Below are 22,545 nucleotides of genomic sequence, written 5' to 3'. Positions count from 1 at the left end.
CCAGACACCTAAACTTATTTATTTGGGAGAAATAATAGGTATTTTGTTTTAAATTATAATAAAGAAATATGTGTGATTTTTGAGAGCAGATAAAGAGAAGGTGACCACTAAGGAAATAAAAGAATGAAGTAGATCTTTCAAAATAACAGTTGGAAAAAACACACATCAGTGAAAATAAGGTGAAGAAAAATAAAATAACATAAGGTAAAGCCATTTCTCTAAACTTGAGCCATCTAAATGTGTTACATGATTAGATAATTAGATAGCTTACTAATTAAATCACTCTTATATGCTATTTACAAAAGCTGCATATAAAACAAAGTTATAATGAAAGATTTTAATTTATTTATTTATTAATTTATTTAACCCTGAGATCATGACCTGAGCCAAAATCAAGAGTCGGACACTTAACTGAGTGAGCCACCCAGGTTCCCCATCATGAAAGATTTTAAAACAAAGTGATAGGCAAAGAGAGACTAAGCAACAGAGAGAGAGGAAGGGAGGTAGGGGAAATATGAGTAAGAATGGTAGTACAAATATTAGGTTGGTGGTATTTAAAATAAACTCTAAATGAGAGAGAGTAGGACTTTTAAAAAAAGAAGTATAGTTTTGTAGCTCCCACTATCATAAACCTATATATATATATAATAACAAGGCAGTTAGTTATACACAGCAAAGATTATTAGCAATTCAAGAAAAAGCTGCTTAAAATATAGCTAAATAATTAATTTTCATTTCCTCCTCAACTTTTGGAAAGGCTTAAACGTTTTAGTGCTTCCAAGCTTAATTTTCTCCCACTCAGAGCACCAGCCTCTATCCTTAGTGCTTCCTGATAGTCCTGGAATGCAGAAGCTCTCTTCCTATTGCTGCCTCTCTCATCATATCCCTAGTCAGTGTAAACCAAGTCAGATTCTTAAGATATACAAAGCTAGTTATATTCTGGGCAGGGAGCTGGAGAAAGGGACTGCTAACATCAATTTACTTCTTTTTTTTTTTTTAAAGATTTTTATTTATTTATTTGAGAGAATGAGAGAGAGAGCACATGAGAGGGGGGAGGGTCAGAGGGAGAAGCAGACCCCCCGCCGAGCAGGGAGCCCGATGTGGGACTCGATCCCGGGACTCCAGGATCATGACCTGAGCCGAAGGCAGTCGCTCAACCAACTGAGCCACCCAGGCGCCCAATTTTCTTCTTTTTTAATAACTCATCTTGGGGTATGAGTGGGATCGATGAATCTAATCATGCAGAAGGATGCTTTGGGATCCTTATGCATTGCATTGGGAACTTTGGCATTTCAGGATGATGCTCTATTGGTTTTTAAGTCCCTACAGGATATAATAGAGCAAAGCTTCAAATAATTGGAATGTATAGAGCATGGTAATTAACAAAACATAATTTTGATTTTAATATTTACTAGAGATTTTGTTGGGTTTTTTGCTATTGTGATCTTATTAATACATTTTAGTAAAAATATATTTGTATATTTAGTCTCTCCTTGATGATTGAGAATAGTATGTATATCCTTAGACTTACTACTCTCCATATTAGAATTGAATGTATATTGATTCAAAAATTGCCCAAAATTTACCTCTAATACATTATCATTGAGTTGTGAAATATTTTTCTATTAAAGGAGGGTAATACATTATCTGCCTAATGCAGAGAAGACTTTATATGGTTGTGAACAAAATACTGACTTCTCCAGTGAGAATTTTTTAGTAGGCTTTATTCTTGGTTTATAACTCCTGCGATATCTTAGAGCCAGAAACCAACCTGATTGCTAAAGGCAAGTTTTTGTTTTTGTTTTTTAAGAACAATAAGCAATTTTTTTCCTGCTCTTTTTTTTCTGAGGAACGACCATACTGTTTTCCAGTGGCTGTTCCATTCTTTTTAACTGAATAAATTTGACATGTAACATTGTGTAAGTTTAAGGTATATGGAATGTTACCTTGATACATTTATATATTGTAACATGATTGCCAATGTAGCTTTATCACATTACATAATTATAGTGTAATAATATTGTCTATATTCATTATATTGTGCATAGGAGCTTTATGGCTTATTTGATATATGTTACAAGTTTGTACCCTTAAACACCATCACTCCTCTCCCTTACTTCATCCCCTGGTAACCACCATTTTACTCTCTATTTTTTTATAGATTTAATTTTTTTTATTCTACATATAAGTATTGTAATTCAGGACTTGTATTCTTTTGTCTGGCTTCCCTTGCTTAGCATAAGGTGTTCAAGGTCTATCCATGTTGTCATAAATAGAAGGATAACCTCCTTTTTCATGGCTGAGTTATATTCCATTGCATATATATACCATATCTTATTTTATACATTCATCCATTGATGGGCATTTAGATTATTTCTATATCTTAGATATTGTGAATAATGCTACAATAAGCATGGGAGTGCATACACATTCTCAAAATCCTGTTTTCTTTTCCTTTGTGTATATACCTTGAAGTGGAATTACTGCACAGGATATTAGATCTATTTTTAATTTTTTGAGGAACCTCCATATTGTTTTCCATAGTGGTTGGACCAATTTACATTCCCACCAACAATGTGTAGGTTTTCCCTTCTCATCATATCCTCATCATCACTGTTGTCTCTTGTCTTCTTGACCATTCTAACAGGTGTGAAGTAGTATCTCATTGTGGTTTTGATTTGCATTTTTCTGATGAGTCAGGATGAACAACATTTTGTGTATCTGTTGGCCATCTGTATGTTCTCTGAAAAAATGTCTATTTAGTTTTTTTTTTTGCCCATTTTTAAATTAGATTGTTTAATTTTTGTTGTTCTTAAGATGACTGAGTTCTTTATATATTTTGGATATAACCCCTTAATCAGTATATGGTTTGAAAAAATTTTCTCCCATTCCATAGGTTGTCTTTTTATTTTGTCAATATTTACTTTATTATATATATATGTATATACATATACATATATATATATTTGCTGTGCAGAAGCTTTTCTTTGATGTAGTCCCATTTATTGATTTTTGCCTTTGTTGTTTGTACTTTTGTCATCATGTTTGAAAAATCATTGGCAAAACCAATATCTATGAGCTTCTTTCTGTTTTCTTCTCGAGTTTTATGATATTGGACCTATGTTTAAGTCTCTGATCTATTTTGAGTTAATTTTTGTGACTGGTGAAATAGGGGTCCAATTTCATTGTTCTGCATGTATTTCTCCAGTTTTCCCAGCATCATTGTTGCTTCCCCATTGGTTATCCTTGGCTCCTTTGTCAAGTATTAGTTGACCATATATACTGGGATTCAATTCTGGACTTTCTGTTCTGTTACATTGGTCAATGTGTTTAATTTTTGCCAGTACCTTTCCATTTTTATTGCTATAGCTTTGTAGGTTTGAAATCTGGAAGTATGATACCTCCAGCTTTGTTCTTTTTACTCAGGATTGCTTTGGCTATTTGGGGTCTGTCGGGGTTCCACACAAATTTTTAGATTGTTTCTTTTATTTCTGTAAAAAATGTCCTTAATATTTTGGTGGCGATTGTATTGAATCTGTAGATGGCTTTGAGTAATATGGTCATTTTAACAATATTAATTTTTTCAATCTATGAACATGAGATGTCTTTCCATTTATTTTTGTCTTCTTCAATTTCTTTCAGCAAAGTGTTGTAGCCTTCATTGTATAGATCTTTCACTTTCTTGGTTAAATTTATTCCTAAGTATTTCATTGTTTTTGATGCTATTATGAATGGGATAGTTTTCTTTATTTTTATTAAAGCTTCATTATTAGTGTAGAGGAATGCAATTGATCTCTGTATGCTGACTTTGTATCCTACCACTTTACTGAAATCATTAATTCCAACAGTTTTTTTGAGTGACTCTTTAGGATTTTTTTTAAGATTTATTTATTTGAGAGAGAGAGAGAGAGAATGCACTGTATTGAATAGGAGCAGTGAGAGTGGGCATCCTTGTCTTGGTCCTGATTGCAGAGGAAATACTTTCAGTTTTCCTCCATTGAGTGTAATGTTAGCTGTAGGTTTGTCATATATAGCCTTTATTATGTTGAAATGTTTCTTCTATATACAATCTGCTAAGAGTTTTTATCATGAGGGCATGTTATATTTTGTCAAATACTATTTTTTATGTCTATTGAGATGATCATGTGATTTTTATTTTTCATTTTATTGATGTGATATACTACATTATTGATTTGCATATGGTGAGCATTCTTTCATCCTAGGGGTAAATCTCACTTGGTCATGGTGTATAATCTTTTTAATGTACTCTTGAATTTGGTTTGCTAATATCTTGAGAATTTTTGCATCTATATTCATCAGGATTATAGGTCTACAGTTTTCTTGTGGCATCTTTATCTGGCTTTGGTATCAGGGTAATGTTGGCTTTGTACAGTGAGTTTGGAAGTGGTCCCTCCACATCGATATTTTAGAAGAGTTTGAGGAGCATTGGCATTAATTCTTCTTTAAATGTTTGGTAGAATTCTCCAGTGAAGGCATCTGGTCTCAGAGTTTTCTTTGTTAGTAGTGTTTTGATTAATAATTCAATCTCTTTTCTTGTTATTAATCTGTTCAGATTTTTTATTTCTTCCTGATTTAGTCTTGGTAGGGTTTTTTTGTTTGTTTTGTTTTACAAATGTATCAATTTCTTCTAGGTTATATAATTTGTGGGCATATAATTGTTCCTAGTAATCTCTTATTATTTTATGCATTTCTGTAGTATCTATTGTAATGCCTCTTGTTTCATTTCTAATTTTATTTGAGGCTTCTCTCTTTTTTTCTTAGTCTATCTAAAGGTTTATCAATTTTGTTTATCTTCTCAAAAAGCCAGTTCTTAGTTTTGTTGACCCTTTCTATTATTCTTTGTTCTCTATTTCATTTATTTTCACTCTGATCTTTATTATTTTATTCCTTTTGCTAACTTTGGGCTAAATTTGTTCTTCTTTTTCTAGTTCCTTGAGTGTAAAGTTAGGTTGTTTATTTGAAATCTTCCTGATTTCTTAAAATACGTGTTTATTGCTATAAACTTTCCTCTTAGAATTGCTCTAGCTGTGTCCCACAATATTTATATTAACATTTTTATTTGTTTTAAGGTTTTTTAAATTTCCCTTTTAATTCCTTCTTTGATCCAATGGTTGTTCCTTAGTATGTTGTTTAGTTTCCACATATTTGTATATTTCTCACTTTCCTTTTGTTTTTGATTTCTAGTTTCATGCCCTTATAGTCAGAGAAGTCAGTTGGTATGATTTCAGTCTTCTTAAATTTGCTAAGATCTGCTTTGTGGTATATCATTTGATCTATCCAGGAGAATGTTCCATGTGCACTTGAGGAACTTGTGTGTTCTGTTATTGTTGGATGGAATGTCCTTTATATATCTACTAAATCCATTTATTCTAAAGTGTGATTCAATTCCAACACTTCCTTGTTGATTTTCTTTCCAGATGATCTATCCACTGACTATAATTATTGTATTGTTGTCTATTTCTCCCTTAAGATCTGTTATTGTTTACTCAGTATATTTTGGTGCTTGGGTGTTGGAAGCATATACATTTACAATTGCTGTATCTTCTTGATGTATTGACCCTTTATCATTCTATAATGCCTTTATCTTCTTTTACTCTTGTTGGCTTGCAGTCAATTTTGTCTGATATAAGGTAGCTAGTGCTGCCTTCTTTTGACATTTGTGTTCTTGGAATATTATCTTCCATCCTTTCACTTTAAGCCTTGGTGTACCTTAGAGCTGTGTCTCTTGCAAGCAACATATTGTTGGGTCCTTTTTTTTTTTTTTTAATCTTTTTAGCCACTCTTTGCCTTTTGATTGGCAAATTTCATCCATTGACATTGAGGGTGATTAGTGACATGTAAGGATTTACTACTGTCATTTTATCTTTTGTCTTCTCATTTGTTTGTTTTTATTTATTTATTTTGTCTCTCCATTGTTTCTTTTTCCTTTTGTTTCTGTCTACCTTTGTAAGTTAGTGGCTTTCCATGGTTATTTGCTCCTTTTTTATGTTTCATGTCTCTCCTCTGGATTTTTACTTTGCAGCTACAGTAAGGTTTATAAAATATTTCATAGCTTAAATTTATCTTTTTTCTGCTGATAGCAATTTATATTTATTTACTTATAAAATCTCCATTCTTTTACTCTTCCCCTTTTATATTTTTACCATCACATGTCATCTCTTTCTATACTGTGATTTTGTTACTGAGTTATAGTAACTATGTTATTTTTAATGTTCTTTTCCTTTAACCTTTATACTGTAATTAAGAGTTTAATATACTGTTCTAAAAGAGACAGGTTTATAATTCTATCACTTTAATCAAAGAGTTCTGTACTTCTGTGTCTTCAGCTTGAAGATCTCATTTCAACATTTCTTGTGAGGCAGGTCTCATAGTGGTGAATTCTGTCAGCTTTTGTTTGTCTGGGAAAGCCTTTATTTCTCCTTCCTATCTAAAGGATAACTTTGCCAATAGAGTATTCAAGGCTGGCAGTTTTTAATCTTTCAATATTTTGCATATGTTATTCCACTCTTTCTTGGCCTGAGAGTTTCTGCTGCAAAATCTGCAGATAACTTACTGGGGGTTCCTTTGTAGGTTACTGTCTTTTTTTTTTCCCCATGGCTGCCTTTAAAATTCTTTCTTTATCATTGACTTTTGACAGTTTCAATATAATATATCTTGAAGACAGTCTTTTTACATTGAGATAATAAGGTGCCTATTCGGGGTGCCTGGGTGACTCAGTCGGTTAAGTATCTGCCTTCGGCTCAGGCCATGATCCTGGGGTCCTGGGATTGAGCCCCGCATTGGGCTCCCTGCTTAGTGGGGAGTCTACTTCTCCCTCTCTCTCTGCTTGCTGCTCCCCCTGCTTGTGCTCCCTCTCTCTGTCAAATAAATAAATAAATAAAATCTTTAAAAAAAAAAATAAGGTGTCTATTAGCTTTGTGGACTTGTATGTCCAGTTCCTTTTCCAGGTTCAGGAAGTTCTCAGCTATTATTTCCTTAAATAAACTTTGCCTCCTTCTCACTCTTTTCTCTTTCTGGAATACCCACTATTCTTATGTTGGCTTTTCTAATGGAGTCTGGTAGCTATTGTAGCATTTCTTCACTTTTTAGAAATCTGAGTCCTGTCTCCAGTTTCCCCTAAATTATTTCTAAATTCTTTTTTTCCTCTATGGACTGCACGTATTTCTAGATTCTTATCTTCCAGCTTGCTAATTTTTTCTTCCATAGACTCTGCTCTATTTCTAGTGCATTTTTCATCTTATTTATTGAGTTCTTCAGCTCTAAAATTTCTGTTTGGTTCTTTTTTTGAATTTTAATCTCTTAGGTAAAATACTTCTGTTTGTTAATTTCATTCTTGAGATCATTGTATCGCCTTTATGAGCTTTCTTATAGCTTGTTGAATTTCTTTATAATAGCTATTTTGAAATTCTTATCAATTAGGTAGAAATATTTACTGTCTTTGGGTTTGGTTGCTGGAAAATTGTCACTTTTTTGTGATACTGTATTACCATGATTTCTCATGATGTTTGATAAAAGATACTTCTGCCACTGTACTTGAAGTAGTGACTATTTTTTCAGTTAGGCAAAGATTTGTTTGATTCTAACAGTTCAACAGATTGGTAATTAGGAGCCTTTCTTTTATTTTCCAGAAGGTGGCACTAGCATAAGTTTTTGGTTTCTCTTATCAAAGTTGACTCTTGCTAAGGTTGGGGAGCATGTGCATAAAAAAAAGCTGCTGGGGGGAAAAGGGGTGACAGTAGAGTGAGACAAGATATGTACTAAGCATTTGGAGCTTTGGGTGTGTCCATACCTTATGAGCAGATCCTTTAGTGGGGGGGGGGGTCCTAGAAGTCCATGGGTGGTCCTCTTGCCAGAATCCCTGGGCAGACAGCAAGAGACACTTTTTTCAGTTCTCTTTGTCTGCCAACTTTCCCTTCCTTTTCTTCCAGACAGTAACTGCTGTCTCAGAAAGAGAAGAAGGTGCTTCCAGCTGCAGAATGTGGGCCAGACAAACCTCCATGCATTGACTTCACCTTCTACCTACTCTGCCAGAAAGGTTGTGCTGTTCTACTGCTGGGTCTTCTGCTGCCTTCTCTGCTACCACTACCTCTGCTGCTACCAGCTCTGCTGCCACTCCCTGTGCTCTGCAGCCTCCTCCACAGTCCAAACCATTCACTTTTGGGTGCACAGATGGATGGATCTCTTGAGTGTCCTGGTATGCTAGGCAGAGGTGCTTTTTTTTTTCAGTTATGGAGGTCCATATAGTTGTAAATCAAAGGGGAAAGAAAAAAGGGATGGCTCATGTGGTCACAATGCTGACATCACTCCCCCTTTCTTGTTTTTGGAAGAGACAGACTATTCTTACAAAATTGGGAGTGGTCAGCTATCCTCTTCTCTGTTTTAACTCAAGGACCAATGGTTAACTATCTCCCATATGAAAGTTATTGAGCTAATGTGCTGGACTCTGCCAGGACATAGAGAAAAGAACTGGGAGTCAAAAACAAAAGTGAGATAAGGAGTGCAGAAGAAACATGGCAAAGCTATATGAATTTTCTATGCTTCTGGGAAATAATGTAATAGGTTGGTTGGGGTTAAGCAATCAAGATGATAACTTAGTTTTTTTTTTTTTTTTTTTTTTTAAAGATTTTATTTATTTATCTGAGACAGAGAGAATGAGAGACAGAGAGCATGAGAGGGAGGAGGGTCAGAGGGAGAAGCAGACTCCCTGCTGAACAGGGAGCCCGATGCGGGACTCGATCCCGGGACTCCAGGATCATGACCTGAGCCGAAGGCAGTCGCTTAACCAACTGAGCCACCCAGGCGCCCCGATGATAACTTAGTTTTAAAATGAAGAAGACTGAGTCTTAAAAACTGGAATGGCTCTTTTAATAACTGAAGGTGACAGAGAAAAAAAAAATGTATGGAATCAGATTGAGCTGCCACTAAAGATGACTGCCATTCAGCAGAAAAGCATGGATAACAGATCAGAGTTGGTAGAAGTTATTGGAAAAATAAAATTTCTCCATGTTTATACCCCTATGAGTCAAGTCTATTTAAACTGATTATACTTATTTACACACTGTCTCTTGTGATTTGTTTCTTTTTTTTTTTTTAATTTTTATTTATTTATTTGACAGAGAGAGAGATAGCGAGAGCAGGAACACAAGCAGGGGGAGTGGGAGAGGGAGAAGCAGGCTTCCCACTGAGCAGGGAGCCCAATGTGGGACTCGATCCCAGAACCCTGGGATCATGACCCGAGCTGAAGGCAGACGCTTAACGACTGAGCCACCCAGGCGCCCATGATTTGTTTCTTTGTCCTAAAAATAAGTGTCTAAATAATTGTAGTCTGGTGGATGGGCTCTCTTTCTGAGAGGCATTATTGGTCATTGATGAGTGGAAATGACATCTTCGATATATAGACTAATTGTTCCCATCACTTGTGAAATAAACTAACACCTAGGGAAGGACAACATGTCACTCTTTGGATTATAATGCTGGCAAACGTATGTAAAAATTACTATAGTGGGGAAATAAATTAATTTGTAAACAAAAAGAAGCATTAGGCAAAACTTACAGTTCTGCATTTGTGAGTGTATGTGTGTGTTTATCTGTGTGCCTAATGATATTTTTAAGCTATCTTCAAGGTACATAAGCTAAGTAAGGAACTTATTTTTAAGATGTGTTTATCAGCTAAAATAGCAACAAATGACTCATTTAAAAATCTAAGGTGAAAGATACATATCTAAATTGATAATATAGTACACATATATTGTGGGCCATAACTTTAGTATTTTGCTATTTTTTATCTGAATCCAATAATTTTGAACAACATGATAAAATTTTACCATACTAGCGCAACTCCTTGATGGTTCAAGACACCTGATTCTAAACCTATTTTGATGTCCCCATGAATTTGTTCATTCCTATTGTCCCAAGTATCTTAGTTTTTAGGTAGAACTGATTTCTAGCAAGATTTTTAGCCAGATATTTTAGCAGTCATATTATTTTAATATGAGATGTTCTCTATCAAAATCCCACTTTGTGGCTAATTTCACAAATTCTACTCTAGAAATGACTATTCATATAAGGTAATAGTCATAAAAAAGAGTAAGTGAAACTATTTTTTTTCTACTTCTGAATTTCATTTTATCTGTTGGTGTGCACTAATTTCCAAATTATGAATTTCTCAGTGATAATTTTTTTTAAGATTTTATTTATTTATTTGACAGAGAGAGACACAGCGAGAGAGGGAACACAAGCAGGGGGAGTGGGAGAGGGAGAAACAGGCTTCCCGCTGAGCAGGAAGCTCAGGGACCATGACCTGAGCTGAAGGCAGACGCTTAATGACTGAACCACCCAGGCGCCCCTCAGTGATGTTATTTTTATATAAAAACGATTTTCAAACAAAGTAAAAGACAAAGATATGCCATTATGGTTTGGTGAAGGGTAGTGACTTGTACCTCATTCTTGGTAGTAAGTTTCTTTACCTTAGGAATTTATTTTTAAGTACATAATAGTAATACTGATTATTTTTTAGGATGAATTTCTACAGTTATAACACTTTGCAGTATAACCAATATTATCTGTAATATAAAGACACATTCAAAAAAGTTCCCAAAATAACTCACTGTTAAATTTTGTCTGATAATTTAAGTGCAATAAAGTTAATTTGAAAAATGAAATAATTTTCCTAAATAATTAGAAATAATTTTCCCAAGTTCACTAGAATAAAGCTGTGCAACTTTGGGAGAGCATAAGAAATGAGCTATCTTATGAATATTGTTTAGTTAGAGATTTGTAAAGCACCAGGACTTTCTAAAAAATAATTGAAAAAATAGACCAATCAATTTGTTTTTTTGTTTTTTTTTTACATAATCATAATTAGAGTTGGGGATGAAAATGATCAGAATCAATATAATAATAGTTAACATAATTGAGCTCTCAATATGTGCTAGGTAGTGCAGTAAGTACTTTGCATTTATTTGCATGTTTAATACTAATAATAGTATTCTGAGGTAAATAAATAGATGTGCAAGAGCAGTGTTGTGCTGGCTTAGGAGAGCCAGTAGTTCATTTTTTTAGGAATTTCATAAGTTGGTTGACATCAAGTTGAAGTAGTTTGAAAATGGCCATAGTGGAATAATTTATACCATGGGAATCAATAAATACAACAAAGTATGGCTTTTCTCTCCACCTCAGGGAGCCAGTTGTTAAACATTTACCAGCTATCCCTTCCCTGTAGAGCCAGTTGTTAAAATATTTATTAGCACATCACTGGATAGATACTGTTGTTATCCCTATTTTATAAATAAGGAAATTGAGACATAGAGAGGTTAAGTAAGTTTCCAAAGACTGAAAACTAAAACAACATGGTAGATGTGGAATCAAATCCATGTGGTCTGCTGTCTTGCTTAAAAAAATCCAAAAAAAAAAAAAAAAAAGATCCAGTCAATTTAGACTATAGTGGACTCATTCCAGAGGAGCCTATCTTTCCATTCCCTATGGATACCAGTTTGTTTCCAAAACATGGTGAAAGCCTTTCTGCCACTTGGACTAAGATTTCACTGGAAAGGTAGTTGATTCATTCCATGGGTGAGCTGTTCCACACAGAACTTCACTTCCTTCTCACTATCCCAGTTCAGGACGTCATCTGCTCTCTGCTGAATGATGATAACACCTTCCTCTATGTTTATTCTTCAAATCCATTCTTTTTCCTGACCATTTGAAGCACAAATCTGGTCATGTCATGATGTTTAAATACTTTCAAAGATTTTTCCATTGTTTTCTGGATCAAGTCCAAATTTTCTGATCATTGGTACTTGGGTCCTGTTTACCATTCCACTTCATTTCTTACAGTTTTATGTATTATTCTGTATTCTGAGCTAACTATAATTCTTTTAATGTCTCCTTCTGCCTCTGCACTTCTTACTATCTCTCATGTTTCAGTATCCTGGCACCTTTTATTGAGGTCTAGCAGTTCTTGAGCATTCCTAATTTATTAGGGAGCAGAGGAATTAGGATCATAGGAACATTTTCTGCATATTAAAAATATACCTTGACAGGTATTACATATTTTGTATATATATCATATATCATATACATATAAAGTCCTTTTCTTCTATTGCATAATAATGTGATGATTTGATTAATAATAGCTAGCATTTTTTTAAATTCATAAGTATTGATTCTTGTTTAGTTAATTTGCATTTCTATATTCTTGGTACTTTTTCCGCCTCTTTCTATCAACCTTCTACCCCAATAAATTAGATTTCAGACAAATGTAGAAGCATGAAATACTAGGAGAAAATTATTTCCTACCTCTATTTCCTGTGACTGCGTTTCATTTTTAATATTGCAGCTACAAAAAATGGACCTTTGAGACTGACGTCTATTTTAGCATTCCAATGTGACTGATGCTATTGTTCAGCAAATATCTATGGAATCAAATAAAAGACTGAAACTCCCATTCAATCAGCTAGAAAATTGTGTTGGCTTCTTCAATGCTTTTAGTTTTTTAGACTGTTGTCTAAAATGTCCAGGTATCTAAATATTCATATCTTAATAAATAGATGAAAGGAGATTAAAAACTGTTAATAAAAAGCTTCCATAGGAAGTATCTACATGGCTGAAAAACATCTAATCAAAGTAAAAACAGCATATCTATAGTCACTCCAATTTGGTCACATTTACCAGTGAGAGAGGGGATGTGTTGAGAAAAGGACTTGAAAGAATGGACATACACATGTGAATCCTCATTATACCTGAGTCATGGGAGTATCAGGGATTGTAATTTTCTTGGTGCTTTGTAAAAGCAGATATATTTACCTGTTGTCATCTGTAAATAACCAAAATACAGGACAAATTTTAGTTACAAAAAACAGTATTTGTAATTAAAGGAAAGGAAGACAACATGAAAAAAATTGGAAGACTGATTAATCAGATTAGTACCCAATGCAATTTATATTAAATCAAAATTAACAATAATTTAGACCTTTAACTCCAATGCAAAGAACTCTTAGCTTTAGAACTGTGGGCTGTTAGGATGTTAAAGGATCTTTAAAGCATTTATTACTTTTTACTTCATGATGGCAAATATAAGTTTTGAGGACAGGGAACTGGCATGTGGAGCTGAATGGTAGGAAAGAAAAAAATGCAAAGAAAAATACTTCTTAAGAATGGTGGCAAGATTTTTCCAGACAATACTCAGCCTGGAGGACAATTTCTCCCGCTAAACTCAAGAAGGTCTTTAATATTCCTTCCATTTAACCTGCAGAACAAAAGATATTTGAAAAAGTTATTCAAAGACTGAAAGGATTTTACAGAACACATTGAATCTAAGGTGGAATTTGCATATCTTGAGATTTTAACTTGCCACTAGTGAAATAGCAAAATAGGAAAAGAACAGCTAAAGCCATAAAATACAGTTGATCAAAAACTGTATTCAAGGTATAAAGTCTTTATATTATAAGGAATAGATATGAAGCAGTTTCAGAGAATCTTTACAATTAGCATATCATTTCTGATATTACCATAGATCAGTGTGGTCCAGCACAGAAAGGAGAAATAGGCAAGAAGAATTAGAGAGGGAAAGCAGAACAAGCACAAATAAAGAGAAGGATTTTGTTTATCCCTGAACCTTCACCATTACTGAAATTAGGAAACTGGTAAATTCCATCACTAAAAATTCATGCACACATATTTGGATTTTTATATATGAACACACACACATGAGCATGAGCATGTGCATGTGTTTGCATGTGTGTATGTGGAAAGAGACAATCCTATGTCTATATCTAGAGACCTGACCTGTTCAGGCATCTATTCCCTCTGTTGCCAGAATAACATAAAAGCATGCTAATTTTAGGACAATTTGCTTATGTCTATAGTCGGTGAAAAAAGATGATTTAAGGTTAAACCAAGACCGGAATGGGGCTATAATTTCAAAGAGAATACATTTGAGGTACTTAAGATGTGTAATCAGTAGAACTGAGGGATGCCTGGGTGGCTCAATTGGTTAAGCATCTGCCTTCGGCTCAGATCATGATCCCAGCATCTTGGGATCAAGCCCCACGTCAGGGTCCCTGCTCAACAGAGAGCCTGCTTCTCCCTCTCCTCCCCACTCATGCTCTCTCTTGCTATCTCTGTCTCTCTCTCTCTCAAATAAATAAATAAAATCTTAAAAAAATGTGTAATCAGTAGAATTGAGTGACTGATTCAGTGTCAATGCTTATGTAGTCCTCATGACTTCCATTTTTCATTTTTAGAAGCAGATGGCTCAGTAGATATTTGTCCCACATATTTACGATGTGCCATTTTGAAATCACAGTGAAATAGATCCCAGTGAACAGGCAATGAGCATATCATTCGGCATAGGATGGATGGATGTCTGTCTTAAATTATAGCTTCGAGTTCTAGAATTGTTCTAAAATGACACCTTTACAAAAAAAAATCATTAGTGAGAAAGAGAATTGGTAGCAGAATTGATTCTCTCTACTCCTTAGTTTTCTTCTGTAACTTCTGAATCTTAAATTAACTTCTTAAAATTCTGAGTACCAGAAATCATAGGACTTACATGGAACACTGAAATATAGGAGTACTCCATATATTTCTTTGGAGGCCCAACAATTAGTAACAATCTATTTTTGGTAGACCAAAGGAAACTTTTTATTTTTTTCAATATACTTTAAAACAGAATCTTCAAATGAACAAGAGAATTATTAACTTCTTAAAATTAATTCCACTTTTGTGTTAAACAAGGCAATTTAATCTTCTACTTGAATATGGACTATGATTATATAGGGTAAAGTATTGGCTGGGTGAAGAAATTGCCATAGAAAATTACCTTATTATAAGAAATTACCTTACTTAAAGAAATACTTGACCATTTAACCTGTATTTAAAGCACTACTTGTATGAAACAAGAAGGACAAATTGATTTATCAATATAAAAATAAGTTTGAATCCTGTATTTGTGAGATTCATCTATTTATTTTCCTTATAGGAAAAATACTAAATGAAATGGGAAATTGTTATTTCATATTCAGACAACCCCAACTTTGATCTAGGAAACATGTATAAAAAAGCACCTCCCACTCTTAAGAAATCAATTCCTTATTAATAAACTGGAAGATCACAAATATTTTCAGTCTACAATTTAACTAAAGGAATTTGATAAAGATTAGATTAATAAAGAAAGAAGCCAAGAATGACTTGGGATTAAATTGCAATGATGAAAATAAATAATACTGTCTCCAAATGACCTACTTTGTATTTCCCTTGACTATAAAGATGTGTAATTTAGCTTCTAGCTTCCCAAAGCCTATCGTTTGTTCAGTTCTATCTCTTCTATAACAGCTTTTCTCTATTCTTCAGCCCTCATTTTTTTTTTCTGTAAAACCATACAAAAAATTTTTTAATGGCTACCTTGTATTTGTTACTCTGGTTTCAGGGTTTTGTTTTTTGTTTTTTGTTTTTTATTTTTCCCAACCAGGTATAAACGTCTTCAAAACAAGAATGAAATTGTATCTCTTTCTCCTCCTCAGAGGCTCATCAGAGTATTGAACAAAAAATAGGTGCCCAATAAATCCTGTTGATTATCACTCAAATATTTAAAAATTCATCAGAACTAATTGTTTTTTTTTTTTAAAGATTTTATTTATTTATTTGACAGAGACAGAGACAGCGAGAGCAGGAACACAAGCAGGGGGAGTGGGAGAGGGAGAAGCAGGCTTCCTGCTGAGCCGGGAGCCCGATGTGGGACTCGATCCCAGGACTCTGGGATCATGACCTGAGCCGAAGGCAGTCGCTTAACCAACTAAGCCACCCAGGCGCCCCAGAACTAATTGTTTTCTGATGCTAATATATCACTGTCTGATAACACAGGAGAATAATATAAAGTTAGAAAATAAATTATTAGAAGTAGATGAACTCTGACTAGAGGATTTCTAAAGTAAATTTTTACCAGATGTTCATGTATTAAAAAAAGAAATGCTAAACAGGAAAATAACTTTCAAAGAGCACAGCAGGTGTTGGATAAACCCAGAGGGTTGACAATAGCAGTAAAAAAAAAAAAAAGGAAGCATAACTAATAAGAAAAGCAAAAGATGTCTCTATAGGATATGCCCATTTTCAGATTAACAGATTAAGTTCCTCAAAATAGCACTCTCAATAATCATTTTCTGTGGAAAATAAGCAGGTGAGAGCTGAGTCACATTTGCATGTTCATGTGATTTTATATATTTTATATCTGTCTACATAGACTGGGCAATTTGTTTAATCAGTTTAAAATTTAAGATTTTATTATAGCCACTCTAGAGATTCTTAAATATTTATTATATTTCATTGAATAAGACTATTTACCATCATTCTTACATTTTTCCTGTCAGTGACTAAATACCTCGGTTATTCTTTCCTTTGAACAATCTGTTACCATGCATTTCTCTCTTCTCACAGCCTTAACCATTGCTAAGACTTCTTTCCTATTAAGTTTGAACCAGTGCCATTTCCTTTCAGCCTCTGTTACATAGTTTTTGCTACCTCAAGTATTGCCCAATTAATCTGCTTAAAATAACACTTTCATCCTGCTGACAACACCCCCAAATCCCCTCATACATACCCACATAGACCTTATGTTGATTCATTCTCACCTATTACAGTGCATTTTTGTACTTTGGCTTGACTTGCAAAGCTCTTGATAACATAGTATTTCATAACTGCTCCAACTTTATTTTTTACTGTCCCAGTGTAATACACTATGAACATGTCATGATTCTCTCCACTTCTGTGAATTTATTCAAATACTTTCTTTTTATATATATTTTATATATATATAGATTTTATATATATAGATTGTTCTTTAGGGTCCATTTCAATTTTGTAATGCTGGATATGCCTACATTAGCTTTAAATGATCTTTAACTACAGTGAATAATGACCATACTTATATCTAACAGACACAATTGTATATTTATTTGTTGACTTGTGGTTTTGTACATTTTTCTGCTGTTTAATCATATTATCTATTTCTTTTTATCTAGACTATATATTTTTCAAAGATAAGGATATTTTCTTATTCTTGTTAAAATAGTGCTAGTCACATATTATATGTTTAATATATGTGATTTAAATTATATCCATCTTCATATTGTTCAGCAATAAGGCATTTGGTTATGCTCTTGTGTATACTACTGAGACAGGCATTATACAGTAATTTATCCTCCCAAACTCTTAACTTCTACAGCTAACAGAAATCTATTGTACCTACCGGTAGATAGACAACATAAAGTTTCCCCTCTAATATCAGGTAATATAAAAAATGAAATATCCCAATAAAATTTCCCACTACAAAAGTGCTAAAAATCCATATTTAAAGCCAGTTAAATACATAGCTAAAGGATAAGATTCATAAAGATATATCTGAGAAAGGACTGGTGTCCAGGATGTTAAATGAACTCCTACAACTCAACAATAAAAAGAAAACAATCTAATAAAAAATAAATGAACAAGAGAATTGAACAGACACTTGGCATGCAAATGGCCAATAAGCACATGAAAAACTGATAAGCATCATTAGTCATGAGAAAAGTGAAAATTATAATCCCAATGAGATATTATTATAGTTATCAAAATGACTGAAAATGAAAATATTTTTAACACTAAATGTTGGTGAGAATATGAAACATATGTGTAACCATTTTGAAAGATCTTGCAGCCTCTTATAGAATTAAATATGCCCCATCTTATTACCTAGCTATGTCAACATTAGCAGCTTACCTAAAAACTGAAAATTGTTCTTCCAAAAGATGTATATATGAAAGTTTATAGTAGCTTTAATCATAATATCCAAAAACTATTTTTAAAAATGTCCTGGTGTACCTCAATATGAGAGTGGATTCATACAATAGAAAACTACTCAGCAATAAAATAAAACAAATTCCCAAAACATGCAACAACATGGATGAATCTCAGAAACATGAAAGAAACCTTATAAAAAGACCAAATATAATAAAAAATCCATTTTGTGGCATTTCAGAACAAATACCAACTATTTTGAAAGAAAAAAAAGGATAAAAAGTGATTGCTCTGGAGGTGGAGATGGAGGCAAGAACTGACTGCAAAGAGGAATGAGAAATCTTTCTGTGCGGATGTTTATGTTTGGTATCTTGATAACAGGATGCATTACATAGATACATGCATTTGTTAAAACTCCATTAATATACACTTAAAATTTGTGCAATTTGTTGTATGTAAAGTTTACAATTAAAGTAAAATAAAACTATAAACAGATATTGAACTTTATTTAATGGCATGCAAGCTAACATATTTAATGCAGAAGTATAGAAATGTCAATGATTCAGTTTTAAATTAAAAATAAGAGCTTTGATGGATGGTGAAATGATTAGATATATGACAAAACATACCTAGTAAATTAATAGTAGGCTATAGATGGTGGGTACATGAAAATTAACTGTAAATTTCTTTTAGATTTGGTCTATGTTTATATATTAATATGCCATAGAGATAAAACATGAATCTAAAGCACCAACTCAGAGAAGTAAGAATGTAAATGTAAATCTGGGTGCCTGTCTTGAGAGAATCTGCTAAACCTGGGAACTTGGGGCTTTAATTCTACAAATGAGAAGATGGGGCAGAAGAAAAACCCTTAAGCATATACAAGATGTGGGGGTGAAGAGGAACGTGTGCTACAGTGTCAGTGATAATATGAATTAGAATAAAAAGAAAAAAAGTAAGTTCATACAAAGGGACTGGTGAGAAAAATTAAATGCTTTGATATTAATTTATGTGAAAGAAGAAGAATTTCTGAAAATTCAAAATAACAAACTGACTCTCTAATAGCTCAAATTTATACTACCTACAATATCTGAAACCCATACAGATATTAATGAAAGGCCAATGAAGTTAAAGAAAGACTTTGTTTATGGACATCCAGCTTGAATTAAAAAAAAAAAGTTTCAGGTACTGAGGTATTACTAAGGTTGGTGAACAATAGGATACTGAAAACTACCAGGTCAAGACACAGGAAATGGTAGAACTTGGAGATCTAGAAAAATGAGCCTAGCATATGTCACTATTTTACCCTGGCTTAGGAGGACAAAAGTTGAATTTTATGGTTTGGCAATGGTAGCGTTTCTCCAAAATATCTTGTGCCTTAGGTTTCATCCCTGTGGACTGCACAAGTAAATAATATCTTGCATAAAATGCAGCTTACCTTCATGTCATCTGAATGAGCCAGAAGGTCTCAATTCCAGAAATAGTATGAGGTAATATGAAAAAGTGGTGTTTCCACTGACCTGGAAAATCAGATGAAAATGTCTGGATAAAAATAACATCATATTAATTAAAAAACATATTAATTAAAAAACAAAGTTGATAACCAGATAACAAGATTTTTTGTTTGTTTTTAAATTACGGATTTCTGATTTCCAACTTGGATTTATAAAACTAAAAAAACATCACCTTCACCCTAACTATAAGAAAAGCTTGATAATCTACAAGTTCACAATTTTTCTTGAATCTATCAAACAACAAAGTTTGCAGGGCAAACAGCTAGACTGAAATCTAAGAAGAGATAGAAAATGAGCATTGGCTCACTATGACAGAGTTTGGAAGAAAAAGGCACTAATCATGACACAAGTGGATAACAAACTTCAGCTAAACTTTTCAGTGAATTACTGAAAGCCAAATGTGGGATAGCATGAGAGTATAGAATTCCTTGGAGTCAAAGACACAAGGTAGTTAGTAGTTGTTACCGGGTTTTGTCTATGGCCCTCCACCAGGTGCTCACAAGGGAGGAATTGGAGAAAGCTTCTTTTGGTGAGCTGACCTGGAGAAAGGAATCCCACAGCAGGAGAAGCATGAAGCAGTCAGTGTTGACACCCTTTATATTAAAGAACAAACCCTTTGGTCACTAAGGAAGAACAGCAGACCCTGTTGCCCCAGAGCACCAATGAAGACTCACTGCAGGTCAAAGAAGGGAATAGAAAAATGCTTTTATCCCCAAGAGAGGGAAAACCATCTTGGGCCCAGACATTTAGAAAATTTTTTTAAATGTAATTTAATTTAATTTTATTTTTTAAATTTTATTTAAATTCAATTAGTTAGCATATAATGTATTATTAGTTTCAGAGGCAGAGTTCAGGGATTCATCAGTTTCATATAACACCCAGTTCTCATTGCATCACGTGCCCTTCTTAATACTAAAATTAACAAATGAGAAAACAACAAATGTTGGTGAGGTTGCAGAGAAAGGGACACTCAATTAGAAATCTTTTAATCTTAGGGGCGAGGCAGGTACATAGAAAACCCCACAATTGAGACCCAGGGATATAGGACCTGTGTAAGTCTGAAGCTATACCAGGAAAACAAAGGGAATCATCCTGCACCTCACCATCAGTCTACCAAGCACCAAATAACAAAAAACAGCAGTCTATCTCTGGGAGAAGTGCTGGGACATGGAGAGAGACCCTCTCTGAGGATCAACAACCCACGGAGGACTAAACTGAAAGTGGAGCAGGAAATATTTTGTTGTTTAACTCTAATTCTTTAGAAAAATAAATAAAAATAAATAGTATTTATCTTTAGAAAAATAAATAGTATTTATCTCAGTCTTTACTGTTCTACACTTGATTTCAGTGTTCAATAAAACAATTTGATGTTTTGGTAAATAAACTTCATATAGCCAGAGAATAATTAGTCAACCTGAAGATAAGGCAATGTAATTTGCAAAATGAAACAAAGTGAGAAAAAATAAATGACAAAAACAAATAGAGCACCAAGACCTGTGGGACATTATCAAGTGTTCTGTTAGATGGTTAATAGGAATTCTAGAAGGAGAAAAGAAAGTGAATAAGACAAAAATTAAAAATTACAAATTAGGTGGTAGAAAATGATGGCAGAGGAGTAGGGGACCCTATTCCAACTGGTCCCCGGAATTGAGCTGGATATCTACCAGCTGAACACCCACGAAATCAGCCTGAGATATAAGAAGACATATCTGGATCTCTACAAACAGAATATCGCAGGCAATTGGTTTCAAGGTACAAAGCAGGAGCCGTGATGCTGCGGAGGATAAATGGCAGTGGGAGGGAGTCTGGCCATGGGGATCCTGCACCACTGGTGAGCGACAGCCTCCCACGCTGGGGACCGGGCACAGACTCGCAGACTGGCAGCGGTGGGGAAAGGACTTTAGGGCAGCCCCCCTGAACAGAAACCAGAGCGGCAGGGCCCCACGTGGGAACTGGGGGTGGCTGGCAGTTTTAGACCACAAAGGGCAGAGAGGAGCCCTGACCTGGAGGCAAGGACTGGAAGCCATGCTGAGGGGCGCACAATCCAGGACGCTGCAGTTTATAGCAGCACAGACAGAAACGGAGATAATGTGGCCTGCAGAGCTCACTGAAGAACAGACTGCGATCTCTGTGCTCTGAAGCAGAGGATTGGAAATGGTCTCTTCTGCTCTGACTCTCGGAAGAGAGGCGGAAAGCCGCCAGGGAAAGCCACCAGAGAACAAAAGCCCCAAAAAACCGGTTTTCACTGAGCCCATGCCCCACCACAGGGGGCAGGGCAACTCTGCCCAAACAGGGTTGTCTGAGTGACAGCCCGGCAGGCCCCTCCCCCAGAAGACAGGCTGGGAAAACAAGAGGCCAGCAACCCTAAGGTCCCTAGAAAACAGGTGCATCTTGCTTGGGTTGTGGTCAATAATTTGGACCCTATACATTCCCTCAAACACTCCTCAACAGAATGACTAGGAGGAGGAACCCCCAAAATAGGAAAGACTCAGAGATTATGACTTATGCCGCAGATTTACAAATGGATGCAGATATAACCAAGATGTCAGAGATGGAATTCAGGCTAGCAATTGTGAAGACAATAGCTAGAATGGAGAAATCAATTAATGGCAACATAAGGTGTCTAAGAGCAGAAATGAAAGGTGAATTGGCAGAATTTAAAAATGCTATCAATGAGATCCAATCCAATCTAGATAATCTAACAGCTAGGGTAAGTGAGGCAGAAGAACGAATTAGTGACCTGGAAGACAATTTAATAGATCAAAAAGGAAAAGAGGAGGCCAGGGAAAAACAACTCAGAATCCATGAAAATAGAATCAGAGAAATAAGTGACACCATGAAACGTTCCAATGTCAGAATTATTGGAAACCCAGAGGGGTTGGAGAGAGAGAGAGGACTAGAAGATATATTTGAGCAAATTGTAGCTGAGAACTTCCCTAATCTGGGGAATGAAACAAACATTTGTGTCCTAGAGGCAGAGAGGACCCTTCCCAAGATCAAGGAAAACAGGCCAACACCCCAGCATGTAGTAGTAAAACTTGCAAATCTTAGAACCAAGGAAACCATCTTAAGGGCAGTTAGGGGGAAGAGATTCCTTACGTACAGAGGGAGGAACATCAGAATAACGTCAGACCTATCCACACAGATCTGGCAAGCCAGAAAGGCCTGGCAAGGCATATTCGGGGTACTAAACGAGAAGAACATGCAGCCAAGAATACTTTATCTGGCAAGGCTGTCATTT

The sequence above is a fragment of the Leptonychotes weddellii genome, chromosome 8 (genome assembly GCF_054177405.1).
Source record: "Leptonychotes weddellii isolate Sample4059 chromosome 8, ASM5417740v2, whole genome shotgun sequence".
NCBI lineage: Eukaryota > Metazoa > Chordata > Mammalia > Carnivora > Phocidae > Leptonychotes > Leptonychotes weddellii.
The sequence above is the reverse complement of the archived record's forward strand: the minus strand, read 5'-3'. Positions refer to the sequence as shown.